Source organism: Mastigoproctus giganteus, chromosome 6, assembly GCF_048544385.1.
Source record: "Mastigoproctus giganteus isolate SK-2022 chromosome 6, ASM4854438v1, whole genome shotgun sequence".
In the NCBI taxonomy this organism is placed as follows: domain Eukaryota; kingdom Metazoa; phylum Arthropoda; class Arachnida; order Uropygi; family Thelyphonidae; genus Mastigoproctus; species Mastigoproctus giganteus.
Window position 1 is genome coordinate 148,453,025 of NC_143580.1, and position 19,521 is coordinate 148,472,545.

At 40.3% G+C, this 19,521-nt stretch overlaps 1 protein-coding gene across 1 annotated transcript in view; it reads left to right on the forward strand.

Annotated features, from left to right (window-relative positions):
• LOC150084650 (papilin-like) overlaps positions 1-19,521 on the forward strand; it is a 967,274-nt gene that overhangs the window by 32,138 nt on the left and 915,615 nt on the right. The gene's annotated exons all lie outside the window — the stretch shown is intronic.

A 19,521-nucleotide genomic window follows, 5' to 3' on the forward strand; every position in this document is an offset into this window, starting at 1 on the left:
GGAGAGCAACTTTATATCATCGTTATATATTGTTGTTGTTATTTGGTTTTTAGGAGAATTAGCAACTAAGGCCATTTTCTCCGGGGATATGCGGTGGTCATTACCTGACCTTTCCACATCCTCCGTATTTGGTAGTCATGGGCTCAAACCCAGGTCTGACCAAGAAGCGTGTGTTATGCACTGCTGCTCCTACCCACCTGGCTACGGAGGCGTCGGTATATATTAAGGCATAGTCATGGGGATACAATAATCACTAAGAAGAGGAGGCTAGACTCTGCCTTGTGGGACTCCTGTCGTGAGGTGGAGAGAAGTGAGGACAGCTATCAAACCGTCCTCACTTCTCTCATTTACTCTACTAGCGAAAAGTTAGCATGCGGTGAACACGTTATCTTCTGTTGGTGCAGAAGAAAGTTCACTCAAACTGGAGGGGTTTGTCGTTTTTTTTAATCGGAAGGCGTTCCCAGTTATCATAATGCTTGCTATATGTTAAAAAAATCATGAAACTCTTGCTGCAGACCGGACTAATGCGGTCGTGGTGCGAAAAAAGCCAATCAAAGTTTCTCCTTTCCAAACGAAAAGTAATTCTCATCTTCTTCGGGCGATTGATATGAACCCAAGCCTTTTTTCGCACGGTGCGAGAAAACAGTGATACCCTCCGCCGTGTGTGTGTTTCTCTTGGCCAATACTCTTGCTTTTTATTTTACAAGCGAATGGGAGATTCATAACGTGATAATTTAAAGATCAGAAGTCTTGGACTGATAGCAGTACGTTTAGAAAAACATCGAGTACCGCAATAGTCAAAACTCGTGACGGAAGGTTAGACAAATAACTTCTTCCTTATGAAAAAACAACTTTTTAAAGAGGTGATCTGGTTGAAGGAATAGCTCACAAAGCATTCAAAACTAAAGCAATACTTTTGGCAACGAGAAAGTGCATACGTTTTTCTGGCGTTAAACATATGCCGACTTTATGAGCCTGATATGCAAAATTAGGCTGAAAAGTTTCGCTAATGGACGAGCACACACCACGAAGGGTAACAAGAGCAACAGTTTCGTGAGAACTGCGCTGTGATTGTTGGCCTTTATAACCTGAGGTAATTTTCTGTCATTTATGGACATAATTTCTGGATTATTTCCTTGTCAAACGGCTTTATTTTTTCATAAACGCCTATTTAAATACGTTAATATGTGTGAGATATGCAAGGAAACCTTGAAATATCAAGATTTATTGCCGTCTTATGGACTAAGAGCAATAAAGTATGCTTTTTCTAGAGTAATGATCCAACCATAGGGCCCAGGGAAGCAATGACCGCCTCTCTGGAGGCATCAGCTGAAAGTGACACGAGAGGTCGTAGCAATTACTCCAGTCTTCCTCCCTCCTCTCACTGACCTCATTGCCAGAGCGAATGCTTGGGATGTGCAGAGACATTTAATGTAATTTTGTTTACTTGGTACGCACATTGTGAATCATCATGTGGAATGCAAGCTCTTGGCACAGTTGCCCTCTCTTATTGACAATAAAATAGTTATAGCGGGTCTGGCAGTGTTATAGTGCCCCCCCCCCCCAACATAACGGCTGTGAATTCAGAGGGGGATCCGGCACCAAGTTAGCAGTTACCTTCTGCCTCCAGTTGTCAAGACCTTGACAGGAAAAAAAAAAAAAAAAAAAATCGTACGCATAAACCTTTTAATATAATAGAGAAAATTGATCATATATAATTAAATCAGTATGTGTGCATACAAAATATGTCAACACATCTGGGCTCGATCGAATTTAAAATAAAAGGAAAAAAATACTATTTATTTATTTAAACAGGTCGGTAAACTGATACTGATTACAAGACAACTGATTTCCCATGAAACTTGGGATAGATTGCTTGGAGAATTCTATTACACACATTTAAAAACAGTATTTCTTTGTTTCAGTTATAGCGTCATGTAGTCACTTGAAAGACTTTCTTCTTTATAATGCTATTGCCCTTTCTAACATAGTTAGCACAGCCGGGATGAGGGTGCACTAGATGAGGGTGTCTGCCACGAGCCCAAGAATTAAAGCATTTAATGGTGTCAGTTCATATAATATCGTTAGCTGTTGAAAACGGAAGGGGCGCATTTCTCAATAGCTGCCTCGGGCGAAAGAGCGCACTTTAGAACAGTAGAAATATCTTGTCCCGGTCTGAGAGCTGTGTTGATGACCCCTGACATCTCAAATGAAAATAAAAAGTTGAGGACGTTATGTTCATTCTCACGTAAACGGTTTCTTGTTCTTGTGATTTTGGTATCATCATAATTCGCGGTTATTGGCCGTTTACACCGTCCCTTCTGTGATTAGCCTAATACGATGATTGTTCCAAGTTCCCCTCCCTCCCTTTTCCGCTGACAGATTATATAAAATGCGCGTGTGTGCACATTAGAGCCGGTCTGGATGGCGAAAAAAAAGCTGGAACATCATCGATGCAGGGACGAACCGGAATGGCGTTCCGGTGCATTCCAGTCCGTCTCGATTTGACTGAATTCAAAACTGTAATTGAGTTCTAAATTCAATTACATATTTGCAATTTGTCACTAGTATATTATAGGCAGATTATAATTTTGTTTATGCTGTTATTCTGAATAATTTTTCCAGCTTTATATTTTCTGACAATATAAATTGTTAGCGAACATAAAGCTCTAAAAATTTCATTATTAATTATTTTTCGGGGTGGAGAAAGAATAATCTTCCCCCCCCCACACAGACAAAAAATATTAATACTGATAATAAATAAATTTTCTGTTTATACTCCAGGACGACTACGAAAGTTAGAGAATATAAGAACAGCCTGTATTTAGTAGTCACGCAGGTTTGAATCACTGTCATTCAAAACACTTGTCTAATAGTGCACGTTATGAGGGGGAGTTAAATATTGACTGTAGATGAAACAACGTACAAGCACTTTGAAAGACAGAGCAAGCAATGCAGCATGAAGTGGAAAGAAAGACCATCACAGCTAAAATAGTGCAAGGATGCGGTGAGAAGATTATGCTAATACTGTTCTTCGAGCTACAGGGTCTGTTGCATCACTGATGCACCAGCAGTTTTATTTGGGTGAGGGCTAGTTTTTACAAGCGTCAGCGCGTGAGACTACTGTCGTTTCGTACGAAGAGATGAAACAGTCATCTCTCAAAATTACATACAAATTCTCAAAGTTGATCTGCGATGTGCCATCAGAAACCCAGAAATTTGGCTGGCGGTATCATTTTGTCACAGGCTTAACACGCTATGGCAACAAATCCGAGCTGCTCTCCCTCAGTGCACGGACGATGAAGTGAGGGAAGCAGACAAATAGTGGTGCCAGCAGCACCCCATAGACTTTTATGAATAGGGTATAAAAAATCCGATGTACAGATGAAATAGGTGCCTGAATTCTGTGTGAATTGAAAAATACAGTTTTAGTTATTGGTGAACTAATAATTCACTTTCATTTTACTCGTCTGTTTTCTTTATTCAAAACAAAGAATTTATTATTGTTATTTAAAACAGCTCTGAAGCTCACTGCGGGATCATCACTGCTTTTGCCTAATACGTCTTTATGACCAGAGTTCAACATTAGTGATGCCCAGTAAATGCCAGATTCTGTAAGTTTGCCACAGTGATTACGATTACTAGTTTCAGCGAATACTCCGTCGGCATTTCGAAAATCCGATACGAAATATCGGACTTGCATAAATCACCGGTTTCATATACAAGCATGTGTATTATGACAATGCTGCCAGTCTTCAAAAGTCTCTTGAGTAAAAACGTGTTTTACAAGCCTCAGCACGTGAGACTACTGTATCGTTTCGTACGAAGAGATGAAACAGTCATCTCTCAAAATTACATACAAATCCTCAAAGTTGATCTGCGATGTGCCATCAGAAACCAAGAGACCCAGAAAGAGCCCTCTACTGTGTGACTCGGCCCCACATGACGCAAAGGTGGGCGAATAGAACACCATCCCCCCCAATCAGTAGCGCGCTCACGCATCTGGAAAGCCTTCGGCGATTTTTTCCTTTGAACACCATTAAGATGTTCAACGATCTTCAAGCAGACCCAGAAAGGCTTTGCGCAGAGAAGAGATACAGGACTGAAGTGTTTCAATACGCATTACTCCACCTATAAATGTTGAGTGAAGCTCACATATGAAAACAAAAGAGAATGCAGGAAATGAAGAATGAACTGGTCGGGACTGTTTTTGCTTCCACTGGTGCTCCTGTTATGTTTATATTGGACGTTTTGTCTTTCTGTTATCTCGCTGTAAATAGTGCTGTAGATGTGAATATTCTCTAATTCCTTGTAAAATTGCAAATTATGCTTGTGCTCTCTTTATATCTGCCTGTCATGTAAAATAAGGCAATGATATGTATAATATAATTAATTAGACAATGTATAATTTGTATAATTTAGACAATGTATAATTTGTATAATTTAGACAATGTATAATTTGTATAATTATACAATTTATACAATGATTTGTATAAATTATAAATAGATAATTATGTATATAACTTATGTTTGTATATATGAATGTACACCCCCTGGCTAATAGCTGTAAGCGGGTGTCTCTTAGGAGAAAATAAAGATAATAATAATAATTAATGCCGATGATCATATACAACCATGTGTATTCCATTTTGGGTATGATCATCGGCATTATCGCGGCGCTTACATGCGACATTCATGAAGGAAATGCGGCTGTAAGGTTATATAAATACAACGCGTTGACCTGATGTGATCAGTAGTCGGTAGCCGTATTACGTGACTTTGACCACCTGACAGACTCTGCTCGTCAGTTTCGCACTGAGGCTAATAAAGGTCACAAGTTTATCTCTTATATGGGAAACCAATAGTGACTTTTTCCACGCCTCGAGCGCACCTGCGCGACAATAATTTATAAATCGTGACGACCATGGAGACACTGTGATAAACTCGGAACTTGTCAGGGTGTTGGTTCGGGGAAGCACCGCCGATTTTAACGTATCCCTCGTAATGTGGCCCACAGGCGCATTCCCCACTTCTGCTCTCCTCCTAGCAGTGCTAGCGGAGCAGACTTGAAATGAAATGGTTAGGCAGTTGTGACCTGACATCTCTTCCAGCCACCTCAACTCGACGTCCCCTGTCTAACCCCCTCTATTTCTCCCCTCAAGAACAAAAGAACTCCACTATACGAACTCCGCCCCGTGACTGATTGGTCCTTGACCGAAGGCACGAAGTTTGAATGCCATGCTCTGAAATGCCTTCGGGATAGGAAGTGTAATAAGAGTTTACGGGGAATGGCGGGAAGGAAGAGATAACTCGGTGGAGAAATTCCTGGAGGTACATATCGAGGTGATAGACATGGACCAGTGTTTCTAGAACAACCGCCACTGCTATTACAGTGACAGATCTGGGGGAAGTCTACTGATCCGATTTTCCAAAGTTCCTAGATTCGCTCATTTCAGACGCTAGGAATATTCCATATACACCCCTTGCGCTACATGGTTGTCTTTATCTCATCGGAGCCCCAGCACCCAGAACATTTGTTCCGAACGCAGGGAACAAAGTGTTTTTTTTTTTTTTTTTTTTGTGTGAGGAGTCATTTTTCTGAGAAACAATTTTTTTTCTCTCTCTCCGCCCCCCTTTTCCTTGCGATTAATGTTTGTAACTTCGTTTGTAAAGAGCCCTTTACTGTATTAACATGTATGCACTTGTATTTTTTTTTAATTTCCAATAAATATAATTATTATTATTTTATAATAAAATATAATTATTATTATTTTATAATAATAACAGACACTGAAACTTGTGGCGCACGTATCATATTGAGAGTGCGAACCAAAGGATCCGTTTCCTCATGTCCAACAATAAATGTCACTATTTTTTTCCCTGTTGAATGCTATCTTGAATCTCTGAGAGAAAATTTTGGATCCCCCCCCCGCACCAGTGAAACCAAATCCATAGGCGCTACTTATTTCATTTGTGTTCTAATTGTTCAACTGGATGCGACTCGGAGATTGAATTATAGTTTATCATCTGAAATTTCTGCGAAGGCAGTCGTCAAAATACCCACCCTTCGTACGATCGCTAGACTAGCACGCTTAACTATTAACTACAATGTCTACTTTTGGAAGAACCCCGGCATGTGCCGGGCTGGGCCATGAGGAAAGACTATACTGGTGAACTTTAAAAAGCCCGTCACGTGGGCTGTTGCAAAACATTCCGATCATGAAGCAACAGCAGCAATAAAGAACTTCAAAAATCTAACGCACGGCTGATTAAATATAACTATTTTTATAACTTTTTTATCTGGATTCCAGGGTGAGTGAATGAGTGAGTTTAGTTCTTATGGCGTGTGAGCAATTAAGGCTATGAGACGCAAAGTCCAACTGTGGATTCTAGGAATTATTCTGAACATCACATAGTAATACATTAGGGGTAGCGTTGCTTCCATCTTAATGAACAGTGTTCAAATGGAACCGTGAAAGCGACCGCATCCTGGTGCCAGAGCTCCAGAGTAGCGGCAAAATGATTAGTTTTTTCGCTGTCCCAACTCTACGAATCATCCAGAACACCTTTTCTAACTCCGACTTCATTCCATTACAGTGAGTCTGCGCGTGTAGCACAGTGGTATCGTGACCGTCCTCCACACACCGAGTGGAAAAAGCCCGGGTTCGAATTCCGTCGAGGACGCAAGAAACTTTAATGGGCTTTTTTCACTCCGTGCCTGAGTTAGTCGGTCTCAGGCCTAGATAACATGGTTTTTTTTTCATCCAGCAAGACACGCAAATCGATCAAAGAACATACATACAGGTTTATGTAATGAATTATTATGCATTATTATAATGAATATAATAATTTGATTTCATAACAGTAAATTCGTATCATTGCTGATATTAATGTTCATAGTTCTAGCTGATTACTTAAAATTAGACATTTGAACTCTACAATTTCATCAAGAACATGGTTCATTTGCTCCTTCCAGCCTTGCATTCCGAAGTATTTGCTGCAGAACATAAAGTATGGAGTAATATTCTTGTTTTATTGAACTGTAGACTACATTGGACTGCCCCATCACCGTTATTATGGTCTCGTTCCACCCAATACTATCGAATTATACTAAGGCAGGTCCACTAAACAATTCATATTATGAAGTTTCTTGTAACCATTTAAAAAAAAAGAAAATCTGGAAGGACCGATGGTATGCGTATTTGGAACATATGAGGCTAGGGGATACTTTTCCCATTGAAACACTCTTTGCCTACACCAGAAAAAATAATAAATAAATAATTTTTTCGGACGAAGAGTTGTAATTCACATTTAGACTTTAAAATGTTAATGTTTTTATATTTATTTTAAATTTTCGTAAATTTTGTTTAAAAAATCATTCTTCTCAATTCGCATTATAAAAGAAATGTAAGCAATTACTGGTATCTTTTTAGCATTATAAATGGAAGTAACTTGGAAAATCCTACTTATAATATCGGAGAATTTATTTTATTTCATTCAAAACCTGCGTATTCATAGACTTACATTTTCATTTTCTAAAAACATTTTAACTTCGACGACAAAAATGAATGAGAGGCGTCTCAGTAGTCAGGTGGGAAGGAGCAGCAGTGCGTAGCACACGCTTCTTGATTAGACCGGGGTTCGAGCCCGTCACCACCAAATACGGAGGATGCAGAAAGGTCAGGGAATGACCACCGCATATCCCGGAGCAATATGGCCTTAGTTGCTAATGCTCCTAAAAAACAAAAGAAACGAAAAAAAAAAAAAAACGACAAAAATGAACTGAAGCAAAGGAAAACGATGTAAAGGGTATCATGTCCTCTTCACTTAAATGGGAAGCTCATGCTAATGACTGCTCACGAGTACCCATTGCGACGCTTTTAAGCTGTTTGTTGTTTTGTTATTTGGTTTTTAGGAGCATTAGCAACTAAAGCCATATTGCTCCGGACGCTTTTAAGCGAGAACACAGCTGTATTCCACATGCTCACTGCGACAACTCCAGTGTTAATTGATGTGGTTCTGAGGTAACGTACGAGAACACCAGTATATATTTTGCGAGATTGTGCCCGTATTCTACCACAAAAATTTCAATATGTCTATTGTTAATAATACCATAAGTATAGTGGCGGCCAAAAGTAGTAATTTACATGTATTTTAGTAGCTACAATGAAAATGTTAACTGGTTTACATTTATATTGTAGACCTTGTAAACTTTAAACCGTGAAAATCTCGTAAACCTTAAACCAGTGGTTTTCAACCGGGGTGCCACGTAATTTGGGTTTAAGTTACTTAAACATTTTTTTAAAATTTATATGTTTATTTCCTTATAAAAAGGTGTACAGTATCTTTTTAATTTTGTGGTGATCTATAATTGATGTAGTAGAAGTAGAAGTAGTGGCATGTGATGTAAGAAAGCAAGTGTATGAGCTTATGCAGCATCAGCCAAAAAAAAAAAAAAAAAAAAAAATCACACCATTCCCTCGAAATATCTGTCCAGTTCCTCCTTAAATTTATTTAACCTATCAAATTCCACAACGACAGATGGAAGTTTGTTCCTGCAATTAACCACCCACTGGCTCAAGGCAAATTTCCGCACATCTATTCTACATCTGTCTTTTCTTAATTTGAATTTATGCTCCCTTAGGTTCGTAATCTGAACAAGTGGAAGGATCCCATCAGAATTCAGCGTGCTCAGCCCATTCAAGGCCTTGTATACCTCAATCAGATCACCGCGCAGGTGCCTAGTCATCAGCCACTGCAATTTTCAGAACTTAAGCCTCTCTTGGTAAGAAGATCCCTTCATTCCCCTCACCAATCTTGTTGCCCTTCTCTGTACACGCTCAAGCAAATCTATACCCTTCCTAAAATGAGGCCTCCAGACCTGTACGCAGTACTCAAGGCGTGACCTGACCATTGCCTTATACAGAGGGACAATCACCTCCTTTTCCCTGCTAGCAAAATTCCTCTATATCATTGACAAAACCCGATGACTTGCCGTGCCCTGCCAGCCTGTCTGCATTGCTCAGAAAACTTCATATCTGACTGCACAATTACTCCTAGGTCTTTTTCATTTTCTACCACCTTAAGTGTAGTACCACACAGTTGGTACGTTTCTCTGGGGTTACTTCTACCCATATGCAGTACTTTGCATTTGTCAAGGTTAAACTTCAGTTGCCACTTCTTAGTCCATCAGCCCAAATTATCTAGATCCTGTTACAGTAGCACACTGCCATTACTGTCATTAACAACCCTGCCAACCTTTGTATCATCTGCAAACTTCGGCACTAAGCCTGATCTACCTTCATCAATATCATTGATAAATATCCAAAACAACAGAGGTCCCAACACCGAACCCTGTGGGACTTCACTAATAACATTAGTGAACGAAGAGCAGCACTCATTGATTATCACCCTCTGTCTTCTCCCACTCAACCATCCTTTTATCCATTGTAGCAACTTACCCTTAATACCATTATGCTCCAATATTTGTACAATAGTCTTTCATGCGCAACAGTGTCAAAAGCTTTCCTGAAATCCAAATATATGATATCAAAATTATTTTTTGCATCCAGTTCCTTTGTAACCACATCATAATATCCTATCAAATTTGTCAGACAAGACTTTCCCTTAACAAACCCATGCTCTGTCTGAATTATTGCTGCAGTCTTGTCTAAATGATCCTGCAATGCATCTTTAACCAGTGACTCCATTATTTTACCCGAAACAGAAGTTAAACTAACTGGTCTGTAATTACTCGTTTCACCCTTCGATCCCCCTTTGTGAACTGGGGATACATTTGCACATCTCCAGTCCGTGGGGACCTCCCCTGAGTTCAAGGATGCTCTCATAATTATGGCTAAGTTGCTTTGCCGCCTCCTTTAATATAACTGGATAGATCCCATCCACCCCAGGTGCCTTTCTTATGTTTAACTTCCACAATTTCTCCTCCACTTTGCTCTCAGTTATTACAAAATCATTAAGCACCCTGCTACAATTTGATAACCTTCTGCCATTTTCAAACCTTAATAACACCTCATGTGTGAATGTAGATGCAAAATACTCATTCAGTTTGTTTGCTATCTGAGCAGGATCATCAACAGTCGAACCATCGATATCAAGTGGACCAATCAGATTCATCCCTTTCCTTTTAGCGTTTATATAAGTAAAGAAATCCTTGCTGTTTTTCTTAGCATCTTTTGCCAAAGATTTCTCGTAATCTGCCTTCGCCTGCCTAACCTCCTTTGTCACCTGATTACAGACTAGCTTATATCTGCCATAGGCTTCTGAGTCGCTTGACAATTTATATGCATCCCATGCATTTTTTTTCTCTGTCACGAGTCTCATTAGTTCATTTGATAACTATTTAGGCCGAAACCTTGAACAATATTTCTTAATAGGTATGAAACTTTTAGTAGCATGCACAATTAATTGAATTCTTCCCACTTAGAATTTACTGTTAACATCGTCAGTTGATCCCACTGTACAGAATTTAAAAATTGTCTGAGATCACCTTTACAGAAGCAAAAACCCTTAACTTTACCCCTGATGGTAATTATATCTTTAAGTAAATCCCACATCAGTACACTGTGATCACTGCCACCTAGTGGTTCCTTTATCTGCAAATTATTAATACACGAATGATCACTGCTGATAACCAGATCAAGAGTATTACCCTCTCTGGTTGCCTCTCGAACATGCTGCAGCAGAAAACAATCATCCAATAAATCCACAAAAGTCTTACTAGTGTGTGAGTGACCAACCCACAAGTTCCAGTCAATATCTGTTAAGTTAAAATCCCCCATTTTAAGACATTCCGATTTACTAGCCCGCTCTATTTCTCTGTACAATTGTTCATTGTTCTCATTCCAGTCATTAGGCCTATAACACACTCCTACTCTTGTTTTTAGTGCTTATGTCACACCAAACTGACTCAACAGTGCACTGTTCATCTGTATCAACTGGATGCACTTCTTTTGATTTTATGTTTTTCTTAATTAACAGCATAACACCTCCTCCATTCCTATCCTGTCTATCCTTTCTGTACACATTGTACTCCCCAAATTCCAGTTCTGCATTCCTTATATCTGTGTGACACCACGTCTCTGCTATCCCAACAATATCCGCCTTTGATGTCTTGAGTTAAGGGTTTTTGCTTCTGTAAAGGTGATCTTCAAATTCATCAAATTTATTTACTATACTTCTAGCATTGGTGTACATGCAAGTATAAATGTACGTATCCTTATTATTAGTTACCCTAACACATCCCATATACCCATTTGTTTCCCGATGACTGCCATCAGTTCCTGAAACCCCCAGCACCCCTCACTCCAGGTCGCTACTTATTCTAATAGAATAAGTAGCGACCTCTGCCTGCGGCTACTTTTAACCTTTTAGTCTGAACAACCCCCCCCCCCAAGCTAGCATTTTTCCGACCCACCTAACACTGCCTCGATAGCATCAGCAAATATTCTTACACCCTTTCTATTTAAGTGTATTCCATCCCTATAGAAGCAGTCTCTCCTGTTAACAAGCACAGACCACGCTGAAAAAAATTCTACCCCTTGAGCTTTGCACATTCCCTTCAGGGCCAAATTGATTGACAAGGCTCTTATCATGTACTCCCTCCTATCGTGTCTGGGCAGAATTGCAGACACTTTCAAATTTAACCATAACTCGCGGCTTTTTTGCAACATTGACCTGTACTTGTTACGTAAATCTGCAGATCTCCTACTCTTAATGTCATTGGTGCCAACTTGTACAACTATATCACCCTTTGTGCCCTTAAAAGATGATATATGCTTTACAACATCATCAACTTTTGCCCCTGGCAAACATACCCTGGTCCTGTTCCATCTATCCTTTTTACACAATATATTCCCCGTCTCCCTGACAATAGAGTCACCAACAATAACTAGTTCCTTTGGGACCAGCGCATTCTGCCTTGGAGATTGCCGCTGTGTTGCCGTTGAGTTGGGCAGCTGAGAGCTTGACGGGCCCCCCCTCATTAATTTCTTCGAGGGAATCTACCCTACACCTCAAGCTCTCATAGACGCCCAGTAGAACGCTGAGTTGATGCCTAATTTCTAGACACTATCTGCACCTGGCACACACAGAGACATCCTCCTTGGCTAGATCATGTTCTTTTCCAGAGGGTTCGGCAAACATTTCACAAGTTCACATTGTTTTTAGGCTGTGATGCGTTGGAGAATTGTCCCCCTCAGTTCTCCCCCGAGTCACAGCACCCCTGTCGCTTTGTGCCCTTTGTTTTGCTGCTCTAGTCTGGGGCACGATATTTTAAATTAATAAGATCAATAAATTTAATTAATTAATTGTCAATACTACGCTATATAATAGAATCCTAAATGCAGTGATGCGTATTACGCTATATAATTATACGTTAGAGCTGCCCAGTTACCACAATTAAAAAATTTGAATTTCCTACTACTCTGTACAAAAACAGTGGCTGCAAGATTCGAACGAAATAACGGTTTTACGTATATTAAGTAGAAATCTATGGAATTAGGGGGAGTCTGCTGACGAGGCTACTAGAGACGGTCGTTTTCAAAGCCGCTAAGTGGATTTTTCTTATTTATTGATTTGAAATTATTGTTTTTCTAAAACTTTTGATTTAAATTTAGTAGTATAACATTATTTTGTGATTTTCTGATTAATTTGGTGTATATATTCTTTACTCGGCCTTGTAATTGCATAAAAGTATCGGTAAAGGTTTCCACGTGTTTCAACTCCGCTAACCGTTCGTAATTTTCCCGCCTTTGTGATACGATATACCGTACTAGATAGCGTTAGTTGAACTTCGTTAGCAGTTAAATTGTACGTTTAAATAAATACATATAACGACTTAGATTACAAACGTAATATAATTAATTTTATTTAACATAATTAATTATACATATAACCACTTAGGTTACGTAACATAAATAATTAGTAAAAACAAATAATTAATACATAACTTGATACGAAAGTTATATATAGGGATTTCGCAGATAACACTCGTTACTGAAACGTAAATATTTCGTAGATAACACTCGTTACTGAAACGTAAATATTCCGTAGATAACACTCGTTACTGAAACATAAATATAGCGTTATAACTGTGTTTGGATACAAGTTTAGGATTTAATTTTGTACAGAAATTGAAATTTTATTGAAAGTAAATCTAAATCATGACTCAAACCAGAGCAGCAAAGCAAAGGGCTCAAGCTAATGGGAATGCTGTGGCCCAGGGGAGAACTGAGGGGGGCAGTTGTCCTCTGAATCACAGCCTTGTAAGATGCACTATTTGCTTGATGTTTGCGGAGCAGTCAAGTATGGGACATGATACTGCCATGGGGGATGTCTTTGTGTGTGTGCGATGCAAGGAGTGTAAGGAGATAAGGCGACAACTCAGCGTTGTTATGGGCCTATATGAGAGCTTGAAGGATAGGGTGGATGCCCTCGAAGGATTACAAGTGAGGGGCCCATCAAGCTCTCAGCTGCCCACACCAATGCCAGAGCTTGCACTTGGTCATCGCAGAACACAGCGGCAACCCCCAAGGCAGAATGCGCTGGTCCCAAAGGAACTAGTAGTTGTTGGTGACTCTATTGTCAGGGAAACGGGAAACATGCTTTGTAAAAAGGATAGGTGGAATAGGACCAGGGTATGTCTGCCAGGGGCAAAAGTTGATGACGTTGTAGAGCGGATATCATCTTTTAAGGGCACAAAAGGTGATATAGTTGTACACGTTGGCACTAATGACATTAAGAGTAGGAGACCGGCGGAATTACTTGACAAGTACAGGTCACTGATGAAAAAAAGCCGTGAATTAGGGTTGAAATTGAAAGTGTCTGCAATTCTGCCCAGACACGATAGGAGGGAGTATATGATGAGAGCCCTGTCAATCAATTCGGCCCTGGAAAGAATGTGCAGGGCTCAAGGGGTAGAATTTTTTTCAGCCTGGTCTGTACTTGTTAACAGGAGAGACTGCTTCTACAGGGATGGGATACACTTAAATAGAAAGTGTGCAAGAATGTTTGCTGATGCTATCGAGGCAATGTTAGGTGGGTCGGAAAACTGCTAGATTGGGGGGATACAAGGACTAATAGATTAACAGTAGCCACTGGCAGAGGTGAAAGTGATTCTTGCACTGCTTCTATTGGAATGAGCCGCAGCCTGGAAAATAAGATGCAGGATATTTCAGAGACTGCTGGGAATCATTGGGGTACAAGTAAACACATGGGTTGTGTTAGGGTAGCTAAGAAAAAGAACAGGTGCATGTATACTTGTGTATACACCAATGCTAGGAGTTTAGTAAATAAATTTGATGAATTGAGGTATTGCTCAAAACATCAAAGGCAGATATTGTGGGGATTTCAGAGACGTGGTGTCACACAGATATAAGAAATGCAGAACTGGAATTTGGGGAGTACAATGTCTACAGAAAGGATAGACAGGATAGGAAGGGAGGAGGAGTTATGCTATTAGTTAAAAAACACATAAAATCCAAGGAAGTGAAGCCAGTCGACATCGCTGGACAGTGCAGTGTCGAGTCAGTTTGGTGTGACATAAGCATTGGGAGATCAAAATTGAGAGTAGGAGTGTGCTATAGGCCTAATGACTCTGATGAGTATAATAAGAAACTGTTCGGAGAAATAGAGTGGGCCAGTAAATCAGAGAGTCTTATAATGGGGGATTTTAATTTCCCAGATATTGACTGGAATTTGGGGGCTGGTCACTCACACAGTAGCAAGGCTTTTGTGGATTTATTGGATGATTGTTTTCTACATCAGCATGTTCGGGAGGCAACTAGAGGGAGTAATACTCTTGATTTGATTATCAGTAGTGATTTTTCATGCATTAAGAATCTGCAGATAAATGAACCACTTGGTGGCAGTGATCACAGTGTGCTGAAGTGGGAGTTACTCAAAGAGGTAACTACCATTAGGGGTAAAGGGAAGGGGTATTGCTTTCATAAAGGCGACTACAATGGACTGAGACAGTATTTAAATTCTATACAGTGGGATCAACTGATGATATTGCCAACAGCAAATTCAAAATGGGAAGCATTCAAAGAACTTATCGTGGAAGCTACTAGGCTTTACATACCAACTAAGAAATATTGTTCAAGGTTTAGGCCTAAATGGTTGTCAGATGAACTAATGAGGCATATGGCAGAGAAGAAAAATGCATGGGATACATACAAATTAACACGTGACACGGACGCCTATGATAGATATAAGTTGATCTGTAACCAAGTTACAAAGGAGGTTAGGCAGGCGAAGGCAGATTACGAGAAATCTTTGGCAAGGGATGCGAAGAAAAACAGCAAAGAGTTCTTTACTTATGTAAACTCTAGAAGGAAGGGGATGAATCAGATTGGTCCACTTGAGATCGATGGGTCAACTGTTGTTGACCCTGCTCGGGTAGCTAACAAACTAAATGAATATTTTGCATCGACATTCACACATGAGGAGTTATTCAGCGAGGGGAATGCCAGAGGTGTATTCAACTCTAGCAGTAAGCTAGAGAATCTTGTAATAACTGAGAGCAAAGTGGAGGAGAAATTGTTGAAGATAAACACAAGAAAGGCACCTGGGGTGGATGGGATCTATCCAGTTATATTAAAGGAGGCAGCAAAGGAGGTAAGCAAACCCTTAGCCATAATTATGAGAGCTTCCTTGGACTCAGGGGAGGTACCCATTGACTGGAGATGTGCAAATGTGACCCCAATTCACAAAGGGGGATCAAAGGCTGACACAAGTAATTATAGACCTGTGAGTTTAACTTCTGTTCCCGGAAAATTAATGGAGGCACTGGTGAAAGAAGCACTGCAGGATCATCTAGACAAGACTTCAGTTATAGCTAGGACACAGCATGGTTTTGTTAAGGGGAAGTCTTGCCTGACCAATTTGATTGGATACTATGATGCAGTCACAAAAGAACTGGATGCAGGGAATAACTTTGATATTATATACTTGGATCTTAGAAAGGCTTTTGATACTGTTGCACATGGAAGACTGCTGCACAAATTGGAGCAGTGTGGCATTGGAGGCAAGTTGCTGCTATGGATAAAGGGGTGGTTGAGGGGGAGAAGACAGAGAGTGGTAATCAATGGACACTGCTCATCGTGGACTAATGTTATTAGTGGAGTCCCTCAGGGTTCAGTATTGGGGCCTTTATTGTTTTCTGTATTTATAAATGATATTGATGATGGTATATCAGGCTTAATGTCCAAGTTTGCAGATGATACGAAGGTTGGCAGGGTTGTCAAGGACACTACTGACACTATGCTGCTGCAACAGGATTTGGAAAGGTTGAGCAGATGGGCTTCGAGGTGGCAAATGAAGTTTAACATTGACAAATATAAAGTACTACATATGGGAAACAGCAACCCCAGAGCAACGTATCAACTCTGTGGTACTACACTGACAGTGGTAGAGAATGAAAGGGACCTGGGGGTGGTGGTGCAGGCAGATATGAAGTTCTCTGAGCAGTGCAGACGAGCTGCAAGAGTAGCTCATGGTGTATTGTCAATGATATATAGGAATTTTTCTAGCAGGGATAAGGAGGTGATTATTCCCTTGTATAAGGCAATGGTCAGGCCACACCTAGAGTACTGTATACAGGCCTGGAGGCCTCATTTCAGGAAGGATGTAGAGCTGCTGGAACGAGTACAGAGAAGGGCAACTAGATTGGTGAATGGGACAAAGGGGTTCTCTTACGAAGAAAGGCTTAAGTTTTGCAAATTACAGTGTCTGGAAACTAGGCACCAGCGGGGTTATCTGATAGAGGTGTACAAAGCCTTGAATGGTTTGAGCATGCTCAATGCTGATGGGATTCTTCCTCTGGCTCAGAAAAATCACCTGAGAGGGCATAAATTCAAATTGAGGAAAGACAGATGTAGGATAGATGTGCGGAAATTTGCCTTTAGCCAGCGGGTGGTTGGTGGGTGGAACAGACTTCCATCCCTTGTCGTGGAAGTTGATAGCCTAAATAAGTTTAAGGCTCAGCTGGACAGGTATTTCGAACGAACAGAGGGGTGAAGTGGAAGTGGTTATTTTTATTTATTTATGTTACTTTTTTTTTTTTTTTTTTTTGGCTGATGCTGCATAAGCTTGCTTTCTTGCATCAAATGCCTCTACTAATGCTAATGCTAATGCTAATCTACAAAAACTCTTTATCTAAATTAAAAATAAAAATAACCAGCGTAACAATAACTATAAGACTACGTATAAAGTGCAATATAAAATAACAATTAGGTAAATAAAAAGACAAACACTTATCGCTTTTTCGGAGATTGTAATTCACAGCTGTAATTTTTAAGGAGAATCAGCGCCTCTGAATAATATTATAATATTAAAAATATATAACATATATATTTTTAATATTATATATCCTTGAGGTTGTCACAGACATTCTCTCAGATATGCCAGACAAGCTGCACTTGCTACCTAGGAGTCTAAAATGCTGATGGAACTGATATTCGGGTGACACCTAAGTCAAGTGGACCCAATTTCGGCGAAGTCCGGACGGTCTGTGACAGCCAAATCCTCTGCTTGCACCTTCACGATTGTGGGACTGTTAGTAATCCTGGGTATAACCTCCATGCACAAGTACATGGTGGGTGACCACCCAGGTGTGAACCAACGTAAGCAGGGGTCGAGGTGTGGCGTCCACATCACATGGAGGAATGCCGCCCCTCTATGTTACCAGGCAGTACTAGGTGGTAGATGACTCTCATCAACCGGTGAAATACCACCACTTTGCTTATTGGAGGCTTGAAGTGGTAGGACCCATGTTTATTCTCTAGAGCTAAGTTCCAGTCGACCCTTCCCCATCTCTTCCATCATGCAGTATGTCTGATGACTTTTGAGGTTATGATGAACATCGTGGCGAGATCCAATCTTCCTTACATATCGAAGTTACAGTCTAAAACGGTGTTCGCAGGCCGGCCGTTAGTTAGTACACCGGACCGAACCTATTGGTAACTCTCTAGGAGGCTTCCGGATCAGCTAGTGTATAATCTTGCTACCTCTACTCTGCCAGATAGTGACTGGAGGGAGTCCGAGTAGTGTGTATGCGGGGGGCATTGTCGTGGCCACGTTATGTCAAGGATCTCGGTATATTCTTGCAATGTCTATACCATATCCAAAAATTTCATTACTTCATACAGCATGTCCCACTCGCTTTTTCTTACTAGTGAATACACCATGAATTGAAAAACTAATAGCTTATCTGCGAAAAGATCTAAACGTCCCAAACACTTCCTAATTCATTTCACAAATATACGTGATCTCAATTCTAATCTCAACGATGTCCATTTCCACTTGCAGTCTGCCAAACCCATGTCCTTTTTCTGACAGAATCTCAGTTATCGGTTGATTCAACTACTTCTCATCTCAGATACCCAAATTATTCGTTGTATGATTCCTTTCGTGTCAAAGGTGGTACTTGTGCATATGTCCGTTCTGTTATTCCCTGTCAGAGACTTGGCAATTTGGAATCTCCTCCCTTCGATATTCTCTGGCTTAAAATCTCTCTACTTCATTGTGTCAAATTCATCTGTTGTTTCTACCGTTCTCCCAACTCCACTAATCGTTTGGAGCTCTTTGACTTCCACTCTTTGCAACTTGACTTTCTCCAGTCCAACTTTCCTAACAGTGTGCTAATTCCTTGGTGATTTTAATGTTCACAACTCCAGCTGGCTTCCATTTTGCAGTCACACCGACCCAGCTGGTCGAGATGCTGAGGCTTTTGTAATTATTAATGACCTTGCACAGATTGTTCATTTACCTACAAGAACACCGGACAATCCTGATCATACAGCCAACACGCTTGATCTGTTTCTCACAAACAACCCTTCTAAGTACACGGTCGAAGGGAGAATTCCTTTAGGGACTTCAGTTCACAACCTGCTGATTGTCTCTTCTCCAATGGAGTCCCTATCTCATGGCTATTCTGAACCTCGTGTCGTTTGGCATTACAAGAATGCAAAATGGGATGACCTGCGAGATTTCTTTTCTTCTTTTCCTTGGTCGGATTACTGTTTCAAAACTTCTGATGTCAATGTTTGCTCAGATCGTGTCAGTGAAATTTTTCTTTTAGGAATGGAATCCTTTATCCCACACTCCACTTTAAAATCTCGTCCTTTATCTAAATCTGGGTTTTCCAATAAATGTGCTAAGGCTGTTCAAGAGAAGAATGTTGCATATCGTAATTGGCTTGTTTCTAATCCTTCAGTTTCATTTTCTGCCTACACGAAAGCTCTCAACAATTTTAAAGCAGTTATTAATCAGTCCAAACTAGAGTTTCAACAGGCTAAGAGTAGAAAACTTGCTTCTTGCCCTAATAGCCGAGATTTCTGGTCTCTTGCCAAAGCTATTGGCCGCAACTTTTGCCCATCTCTGCTCCCACCTCTGTCCAAACCAGATGGTTCTGTTGTCACTTCAGACAAGGATAAATCTGACCTGATAGCATGGCATTTTTCTTCCAACTCATGTATTAATGATCTTGGTAAAACACCT